Raw genomic sequence first — 11,065 nt, forward strand, 5'->3', positions numbered from 1 at the left:
CTACAAAGCGAGAAGGTTTAGCAATGGTTTATGCAGTAAAGAAATTTCGCTACTACCTTCTGGCAAACAAGTTTGTATTTTATGTGGATCATCAAGCGTTGCTGTATCTGGTAAACAAGCCATGCTCCACAGGAAGAATCACACGATGGTTGTTAATTCTTCTGGAGTTTGATTTCACGATTGTAGTGAGACCCGGTAAAAGGCAAGTCATGGCTGATCATTTGTCTCGCATACCCAATGGTGAAGCCCCTACAGAAGTTGATGATGAATTACCCGATACTTCCCTATTCATAGTTGAGACTATGCCTGAATGGAGTGAGAACATTGTTAAATTTTTAGTTAATGGTTTTCCACCCAAGGAACTTCGTAAGGATATCGCTCGAAGGCTAGTAAAAGAATGTGAACCCTATTGTTTGATTGCCGGAACTCTGTATAGACTAGGCAAGGACGATATTCTTAGGCGTTGTGCCCGCGAGGATGAATATTTGTATATCTTGCAAGAAGCACATATGGGCATAGCAGGAGGACATTTTTCAGGAGACCTGACTGCTAGAAAGGTGCTGCAATCAGGCTATTGGTGGCCAACTTTATTTAAGGATGCATCACTTTTTACAAAAGGGTGTGATGAGTGCCAACGTTACAAGACCACAAAGCGCAAAGACAGAATGCCCTTACATCCTATTAAAGTAACCCAACCATTTGAAAAATGGGGCTTAGACTTTGTAGGTCCAATTAGTCCCGCAGCTCGCAACACTCAATCTCGATATGTTCTAGTTGCTACGGACTATGTAACAAAGTGGGCTGAAGCTAAGGCTTCACAAAAAGCTGACACGAGGACAACAGCTAAGTTTCTTTTTGAGAACATTATCACAAGATTTGGTTGCCCTTTTGAAATTGTTAGTGATAATGGTACCCATTTTATAAATAAGGTAATAAGAGAGCTTACCACGACCTTTATGATATCCCACCATAAGTCTACACCTTATTACCCGCAAGCTAATGGACAAGCCGAGAGCACCAACTAGACTCTAATCTCTATTTTAACCAAGACGGTAGAAGCTCATCGCACTGATTGGGATTTGAAGTTGACATCTGCTCTATGGGCTTATCGTACTGCTTATAAAGTGGCTATTAATTGTACGCCATTCAAAATGGTATACGGCCAAGAAGCGGTTATGCCTTGGGAGTTTGTCATTCCTAGTCTTAGGGTAGCTTCGCAAGAAGGATGGAATGGTAACCCCTTAACCGAGCATTTGTATATCTTAGAAAAACTAGACGAAGAGAGACAGTTGGCTGTGCAAAATGCTCTTGTGGAAAAGGATAGGAGAAAGAAGTGGTTTGATCGCCATGTGAAGGACAAGGACATCAAAGTTGGTGATAAAGTCCTTATGTATGGAGTACGTAAAGAGAAGAAAAAGTTGAAATATGCTGGTAAAGGACCATATAGAGTATGTGAAATTACCCCACAAGGTACCCTTCGTGTGGAAACTCTTGATGGAGTTGAAACCATTGGATTCCTCAATGGGAGTAAATTCAAAAGATATTATGATCCTTTAAGCCAAGAAGAACTACGGGCCATTCATCAAAAGAAGGCCGCCAAAGCACAAACCGAGTTAAAGAAGATACAAGCTCAAGCTGAGGCTAAGGAGCGACAACAACGTATAAGACAAAAACGAGAGGCTAACCTTGGAGTCACAAATGCATTCCACGTGGAAATCAAAGAGGATTGGTTGGACTCTGACACACCTCTACGATACCCTATAACGCCTTATTGGACACGGGTGCTAAATATAATCTGCTATCCTATGGGGTGTGGTGTCAGTTAGGGAAGCCACCTCTATCTGAGAGTATTATCCAAGTCAAGGGTGTCAACAAGAAAAAAACTACGGTTTTTGGAATCTGGCACACTTCTGTCAGTTATGACAATGGAATTGTAGCTCAAGACTTTTTGGTCATGCCTACTGGAACTATGGAGGGTAATATAAACCTAGGACGCACGTGGATGATAGCCACCAAATGCACTATTGATTGGGGGACTGGGGGTGTCACAACGCAAAAACCAACTCTTATCCCTACCACTCAAGCCATAGTCCCTGAGATATTGCCTAAGGAAATAAAACCCAAGACATTGCATGTCCAGGAGGTTGAACCATACGTCCCCATAGCCCAACTCTCTAGATCTTCAACTGATGTAGTTGAAAGAAAGCTTGAGACACACAAGAACCATCCTAATATAACAAAGAAAGCATACAAGTGGGTCCCTAAAGCTTCTTTAGTAACCATGGCTGATGCTAAAAAACGGAAGCCTCGTAAGAAACGTCCCACTCGCTCCAAGAAATGTAAGAAAACGTGGCGCTGGATTCCTAAACGACTATTAAAAGCCCAAGGATACTATAAAGGAAATGATAAAATCTGAGTGCCCAAAAACATTCTCTGTCAGGTCTATCCCTGGAGTGAGCACTGTGTTTTCCTTAATAGAGGGTTGATCCAAGTTAGGGAAGCTAAAGTTGTCGCTCGGAGGCTCAGATTGCATAGAGACCCCAGGTGAAATGACGTAAGATGGGTCCAGGGGACTCATTAGAGGAGTCTCCATTTGTGATAGAGTAGGCTGTTGAGCCTTGATCGTATCCAGAAATCTCATGGGGCCAGTTGAGAGTATATTTACCCCTCGGTTTTGCCTTTCTGATTGAATAATGCCATGGATAACATTACAGATCATTTTCTGTTGATCTTCGATGCTCGTGGCACTAGAGGTGGATCGTACAATCTCTATCCATCCTACATGTTAGGCGTGGCCAGAGTGTAGATCCGTCAACACCTCAGTGTGGAGGTCGTATGTCCGATGATCATTAATGAACAATCCTTCTAGAGTCGACGTGTTAACGGTTTCTTGTGAGGTAGAAGCAATGTTGCTCCCCGTGGTTTTACTTGTCACCAGCGGTACTCTAGAGGGAACTTCTGAAGGAGGCAGCTCAACAGGGCCTTCTTGGTAAGAAGTTGGCAGGATATCCACATGGACACTCTTTGGGGGTGTGGGGTCCACGTGCGATGTGAAAGGAGAGTCCACTTCCCCACCCCCTTCGTGTGCTTCATTTGCATCAGGTTCCGAGCGAGTAGCTCTACCTAATGTTTCCATGAAATGGCTAAATATACTAGTACTAGGTTGTGGAGCTTCGGGAGGTGCATGGCCTTCTCTCTCAGTGTTTTGGGTAGGGTATGCTTCCATGATTTCTAAGTCGGAGGAGGAATCACTAGCGGCTATTTTAGGGTCTTGGGTGGTGCTACCTTGTGTCCCCGCTGAGGGTCTAGAGCCTATCGTGGATGGGTAATGGGTGTCCGTATGAACAGAGGCACCCTCAATATGCTCGTGTTCTAGCACCCGCCCAGAGCGTAAGTGCATGTGCTTTTGATACCCTAAGGTGTCAAAAAGCTGCTCTAGGAGGCCTTGTGACTAGTTTTTTGCGTGTTTTTTGTTTGTTTTTTTGCTAGATTTTTTAGAGCGTGTCGTGGAATGGGCCGTGTGATAGCTCGAAACGAGCGTATCGCTAGGAGGGACGCGCTGTGCTTTACAGCCCACCGTTTGGTTCTATTTTGCTCCAGAAAAGCCCGAAACGGTCTTTTCCTAGCTGGGGAACTAGGCTCCAAATAGCAAGTCCTAGTGTGCAATGAAGGAGAGGAGAGTGTAGGACTTATCCCACATTCCTCACTCCCTCCTTGTGAGTCTAGCCTATATATATAGGAGTGAGACTACCCTATATCATAAGACAGAGACAGAGCCTTGGGCTTGGGCTTGGGCTTGGGCTTGGGATTGGGTCAAATGATCCTGATCCCGATTTCACTTTTATACAAACCAACCCGTCCGTTTTTATAACCTCCCCCTCACTCACGTTTTTATTTTTCGATTTATATATATATATATATATATATATATATATATATTGGATATTATTTGGTACGCGTTTTGGTGCGCGTTGACCTCACCTAACTATTTACTGTCTCACCTACCTACTGACCTGCTAATCAGTGGTTCACCTAATTACTAACCTACTTAATTAACTAATTGTGCGCCTAAATGTGCACAAACCAGAAAACACAAAAAATGCAGAAAATTGAAACTTGACAGAACTGTGCAGTGCAAACCAGAAAATGCAGAAAACGCAGAAACGCAAGAAATGCTAACTGTGTAAGCTGAAATCTGAGCTTAATAGAACTAGAAAAACAGAGCTTAACAGAACACAGAAAACTTGAATGCAGTCAACAACATTGTGTCTTTCTCTACTGTTTTTGCATAACAACAATAATCAAACTTAAGCCGCGCCTTTCCTACATAAAAAATAGCTTCAATACAATTTACAGGTCGCCATTGGAGCTTCACGCGCAGCAGCTCCCTGGCAACGGCGCCAAAAATGTCAAGGCTAGGGACTTGCTACGCGCCGTGTGCGAGCCACAAAGGCTCCTAGCACACAGTCATACAACAGACAAGCTCACAAGGAAGAATGGTGTGTCACTCACCTTCCTGCGTAGTTGCGAATGAAGGATTCCCGCGCCGCGAAGAAGAGGGAGACGCCGCTACACCGCGCTCAACCGCCTCGCCGCCGTCGTGCCGCCGCAACGCTCGATCACACACACACTCTCACTCTCTCTCTCTCTCTCTCTCTCTCTCTCTCTCTCTCTCTCTCTCTCTCTCACGTACACACACACACACACAAGGAGATGGTGAAGGAGAAGGTGGAGATGGAGCAAGAGCGGCTTCTATTGCACAATGAGAGAATGAGTAAAGATTAGGTTTAGTGGCTTTTATATGAGCTCACCCCATTCACACTTGGGCGCCCATACTTAGCCAACTAACTCCTTGAATATTCCAGTTAGAGTGCGCCTGTCATCGGCGATCACCCTTACCCTGTTCCTATTGGTCCGACAAGCCCGGTACCTGACTCTAAACAATACAACGTTTATAGATCATAGGGTGTCCGTGTGCCGTGAGGGTTAACAGTAGTAATCGCTCTTTTGGTTGTTTGAGCACTTGTTCTACTTCTAAGACTGCCTTGGTGTAGAGAGTCCTCTTGGTTGTTTTGAACCTTCACGCTTACTTCCAAGTGGACCAAAAAACATAACAAACAAACCTCTTGGTTGTTATGAGATGATACTCTTACCTCCAAGTTGGCTCTATTTGTAGTTAGCGCATATAATAGGGCCTGTTTTTGAGCCAATTCTAAGTGAGCATAGATGGTATCTTACTTTAAAATTCACTAGTTATGTTTGAGCTCTTACCTGCCACAGAAGAGAAGGTCATTGGTGAATTTAAGCGTAACTTGGTTGTGCTTGAGCTTTAGTTCTTACCTCATGTTTATGTCTTTAGGGTCTCTTTGTCACCATATATGCGGTAATGATGTGTGTAAACACACTTAGGAGCGTCGGGGCACTTTTTTCCGCAAAGGCCATAATGTATCCTATATTCAAGCTAAAATCAAGCAACCTATTTAGGATTTCTTCTAAAAAAGATCAATTTAATTATTATTTCTTAATTAATTAAGCTCTATACCTTTCACTGCTTGGGTTAACCTTGTCGCTTAGTGAAGGTGAGAGATGCTTAATTTGTTTAAATCTAAGAGTTTTAATACTAATTTTTATTGATCGATAAGTTTATCGATTGATAGAACATATAAGAGATATTGAAAATAAATGACCTAGCATTGTGTAATACCTTTGAATAACATGACTAGACATATTATGTGACAATTATTTACATTCAACACTAAGTGGGTAATGCGACACTTATATGTCAAGGGGACACTTTTATGTCTTGCTAAGTGACCATTTCATTGTATTATTTAAAGAATTTCAAAAGGAATCTATTAGAGTTATATATCCACAAAGTTGGCTTATGATCTAATATTTTTTTAATTTTATTTTTACTACTCTTTCCACCTTAAACTTTATTATTGCAAACATTTCTCAACCTAAACTGTGTTTTACACATGTGTTGTTTTTGGTTTTTTTTCAAAGAATTTCACCTACAACACAAGAAAGCTCCTCTATGAGATCTATCATGCTAGAATACTAGTCTTAGTAATTATGAATATGTTTTTATCCTTCCAAGGAGAATCAAATGGTTATTGTGAAAGGTATGGCCTAAATAAAAGAATTTCCTAATCCTAAATTCTTGTCAAATTGTGCACTTTTATGAATTTTTTGCGACTTTAATAGAATCCAAAGACAATTTTGATTATGTACGTGGGTTTCATAACACTAAACTATTCTTCCTTGAGTTTTGGGGCGCCCAATAACCCATATAGCAAACTATACAAGCATGGTTGAGTGTTTTGACTCAACAAGGATTAGAGCCATTCTACATTAACAACTTTAATCTTCATAGTATTGCTAATTTCAATGGCCAACTATGCAGCTTTACAGCTTATATTCATATCTGATCACATCTCTAAATTTGTCTATATATTGAGCATTCTCTAGGGGATTGAAAAGATAAAGGCGTGGAGCCCTATTTTTTCATATTTGCTATCTTAGTTCTTTTGTATTATGCATAAAACTATCAATGGGGTGAAACTTTTTTTTTATGTTTTTGAAGCGATCCATGGCTACTTATGAATGTAAAGGCCCATGGGGACCTAAGAAAACATGCACCTATATAATCTTTGATAAAATGTTAGGAGAATGGGAAAAGCACAACTTTTTTGAACATTATACTTTGTCCCAAAACAAAATTGGCGAGGCTAAAAGAACGACATGACATGATATGATCACTAAATCATTGAAGTTTATGGGAAACATTATGATATGGTCTAAAAAAATTCTTAGCCTTCTTAGTATGGAATTCATTGCAGAAATTGTTGTTTTGAGTGAAATTCTATGGTTCATCAACTTTGGAGGCTTACACAATGACCAAATAGTGAGGAATCTTCAAAGTTTTTCACGTTTTTTCCATAAGTAGTGGTATCTTTACTTTAAGCACAAGAAAGGATTTTCAAAAAAGCATGGATCTCTTATGAGCTTGGAGGTTTTTTTCAAAATCCATAAAGGACACTTTTATGTCCTGTTAGGTTACCAATCTAGCGTTAAAACATTTCACAAATAACGTGTCATGCAACTTAGCATCACAAGAGCAATGCATAGTTAGGAATAAAATTGTATCTTCCAATCGATCTCCATGTTCTTCTTCTGGAATACATATTTGACAAAAAAAAGGATGCTACTGTAGAAACATGAAGACACATTAGAAACATAAAAGTGATACTACGTATATGTAGAGCTGAAAGGGAGCTTTCATTCGAGTCTTGGTTGCATGATTTTTACAATCGGAGCTCAAGTTATGGACATTTTTGTGGAGGGTTCTCTTGCAAGTGTGAGTGCCTACTTGTTTGATGGAGAGAGCCCTTTTTCATGCAAAACCACCATGTTCCTCTCCTTTCAGATCATTTAACTTCGTCTAATAGCCTCCTCTATACTGCTTTACTAAACTTAGCATACATTCTAGAAAGAAGCACTCGACCTTCATGAATTTCATATTTGAGGATAGATTCTTACATGAATTTCTTTCTAGCATACACGGTAGAAAGAAGCACTCAACCTTCATAAATTTCATATTTGAGGACAGATTCTTAATCATAAATTTCCCTCTGTGAGGACAAAGGTCTTGCAACCTTAGCAAGGCTAAGTGGACAATGCCACATGGATGACTTGCATGGGGGCTCTCTCTATGGCTAAGAGCCTATAAGTAGAGAGGAGATGGTTGGGATGAGTGTCAGTCATCGCCCTATAAGGCCTTGAGCCTTTCAGCGGTATGAGAGAAAGGCGTGGTCATTTTTTTGGCACACATAAAGGAAACATTTGCATGGTATGTAGTGGTTGCATGGGAGTGGGAAACGTCCCTTACCACAAGGGAGGGTGTGAGTCGCCATGCGGCAATGGCAGTAAGAGTGCATCCAAAAGGGATCATCGAGTGTGTATGAGTATTTTTCGCTTCATGAGCGCCCCCAACCGGCCACCGTAGCATCGGCTACGAGCATATCTCTCTCTTTTTTGCGTTGCGTAGCTGCAGAGCTCAGACCACATCTAGAGCTTCATTTTCTCGCTTGGGTACCCCTTTGGGATACAGTAAGTGGTCATCCTTTTAAGGGGGGTATCGCCACGTAAGCAAGGCTTCCACCTCCCAGAAGCTCGCATATTGGCAAATCTACTCAGAGAATCGATCTCAAACAGGCTTCCAAAGCTAAGTAAGTAGGTGCGTGGGGCCGCTGCTGTGCTGCAGGCGTGCAGAGAACGCGAGCTCCATTAGCTTGATGATGCTAAGCGTAGAAGCCATTGTGCTTGTTGTGTGTTTTTGAAGAAAAAGTGTGTTGTATGCTGGTTGGGAAACCGTGTCGAAATAGAGCGATGCATTAGTTGCTAGCTCCATTCGCACATTCAAGCGCAACTACAATTCTTGTAGCTTTTCCTATTGCTGGGCTAGGATATTTACTGCTGTGGTTCATCCTCTTGGTTGACATTGGCAGCTTGGGACTTTAGTTGTAGATTGGACAGTGCAGGTGCTTGAGCTATTGTTGCTTAAAATCCCTTTGAGGTCCTAAGATCGCTAACTGAACAGCGACGCATTTTCGAATGAACGGCGCAAAAAAAGCGTGGGTGCGAAAGCTTGTACAAACAAGGCAAGTAGGCGGTAGAGGTCTACTTGCACGAGGTTCGGAGGGAAAGGTGTTTAACTGGGTGGGAGCTATAGGCTAAGGCGGTGCTGAAAATCAATCCCATACTGGAAGGCGCAAGGCGAAGGAGGTATAAGAGTCAGAAAGGGCACGCTGGGAAGCTCATACCTTTCTCGGCCTTTTGGCTAAGATCAAGTGTAGTATCTGTTCTTATCAGTTTAATATCTGATACGTGGTCCATCGGGCCACATGATATTAACCTAATTTTTCTCACGGGGGCAGCCCCCATCCGGTAGCTTGCTGCCCGGGGGCTGCGCGCGTCGCCTCTGTATTGCACTGCCTCAGAGGCCTGGCGCACCCCCCTCTCAACCTCCATCTCAACAGTACTAGCATCTGATTTCTGATTATTGTCTGTCCGATCTGTACAGGCCCATCTATGATGGTGCTGCTATTTTTTCCTTCTCAGGTTGGTTACCACTGTGAATATTTGTTGCAGAGGAGTTTAGTATTACCATTGCATGGATTTCACATCGTGGTTTTGGACTTAGCGAGAGATGGAAGGGTACTATTGCCATGCTCCAGAGGACTCTGCTTTTGGACATTGCCGACAGTTTCTTACTCATTCGCAAAAGAGAACCTAAGCATCGCGAGACCCCGCTTGCTATGCAATGGGATGGAGTGGTCCGGCTCCCCTCCGGCATAACTCATATGGCATCTTTTGCTCAAACAAAGGAGGAGAGGATGATGCCGCTCTCAAGCCTTTAATTTAGAGCTAGGCCGAATGATAAACCCGAAGTAGCTTTTCCAAGCGCTGTGGATCTATGTTGTTGATGCAGGTCCTTGCCCAATTGGCAATACCAAATGAAGTTTGCTCAAACCATCTGGGATTCACCTTTTTATCACTTGTTTCTCGGCCTTGGACAAGAGTCACTCCCCAACCTGGGGTCATGTATGTGCTGCCACTCTTGCATAGAGGTTCGTTTTGGCACAACTTGCTCTTCTATCACCCAAGTGTGGTAGATTGGTTATGCCATTCCCCTCTTGAATAACAAGTCTTTGAGTTCGTCGGATAGATCGTTAAGGTCTCTCGGGATAGTTTCCTACTACGCTAAAATTCTCTTCTTCTTCTCTCTTCTCTCTTGCTTGAGAGCTTGAAGCCCTCGAGGGGTTCTCCGACCATGCCTTGTCCTTGACTCTTGGAACGAGCCCTTTTAAGTTTGTTAAATGGGAGTACCATTTCCATTGGCACAACGTTCAACAACATGATCATCGAGTTGCATGACATGTCTCTCAAACCAAATAGTGTTGAGAAAAAACATTTTGTGGAACTTCTCTATGTCATTCATGCATTAAACATTTGAAGCACTTCATTTGTGGGTGTGAATTTGTCAGTCTATGCCAAGTGCACATTGGAGTGATAGGCAAGCATGTTGGTCTCATTTGTTTTTTTGAAGATTTTGGCGGTATGTGCGTGGAAAAGATAACCGTGTTGCGGATGCATTGAGTAGGGAAGGCTATATTCTCTCTCTCTTGAGCATCATTTTTTTCTCTCTATTCAAGGTGTTAGTTTCAATGATCCTAGAAATAATGTAGATATCAAGTGGTTGTCACGTGCGCATGGCTTTGTGTGCCACGTGGACATGCTACCTCAACTTCTAGAGCCCCCTCCATACATGATAGTATCTTAGAACCTGGGGGGATTTAGTACTAGCAATTTTGTGAGCTTCTTTGGGGGACATGCATGCTTGCACAAGTCCATTAAATTAGATTCTCTAAGCTTTGGAACCCTCTTGCATAAACGGTTTGTACTTATGTTCTTGGTAGATGCTATTACACTTTGGTGGGCATGTGGCAATACAAGCAAGGTTAGATGAATCCAATGTGCGAATTCCCCGGGAATCGGATAATGCGAGTTGGGATATGTGCGGTAGTTTCATCCAGAAACTACCCCTGTGACATGACTTATTAAGATTTCACCTACCCTTTTTTAAGAAATTATGTCAAAGTAATCTACCCTTTTTCTTAGGACATACGGGGCTTAATTAGTATCGGCAATTTTGTGAGCTTGCTCTTTGTAGGATACACATGCCCGGACAAGTTCATTAGATTAGGTTTTTCATTTAATGGTTGTGCACACATTTTATTACACTTTGGTGGGCATCTGACAATACGAGCATGCAAATTTGAACTAGATGAATCCAATGTGCCAATTCCCACAACAATCGAATTCTTGGGTTGGGACACGTGTGACAATTTCACCCAGAAAGTACTCTTGCTAAACTTGTTAATAAGTGACTTACCATTTATTACTAAATACTGTCAAAGTCGTCACTTAATCAAGATTCGATAAACCTCATAAGCCCTAAACTCATGATATAAAGAGATTCAAGGAAGAAAACTCTACATGG

At 42.1% G+C, this 11,065-nt stretch overlaps 1 non-coding gene across 1 annotated transcript; it reads left to right on the forward strand.

Annotated features, from left to right (window-relative positions):
- Window positions 1-8,821: 8,821 nt before the first annotated feature.
- Window positions 8,822-9,020, forward strand: LOC147465746 (U2 spliceosomal RNA). Its single transcript, XR_015189833.1, has one exon. It is a non-coding gene; the product is annotated as a U2 spliceosomal RNA (small nuclear RNA).
- Window positions 9,021-11,065: the final 2,045 nt, after the last annotated feature.

Source organism: Adiantum capillus-veneris, chromosome 1 (genome assembly GCF_014529385.1).
Source record: "Adiantum capillus-veneris isolate H3 chromosome 1, ASM1452938v2, whole genome shotgun sequence".
In the NCBI taxonomy this organism is placed as follows: domain Eukaryota; kingdom Viridiplantae; phylum Streptophyta; class Polypodiopsida; order Polypodiales; family Pteridaceae; genus Adiantum; species Adiantum capillus-veneris.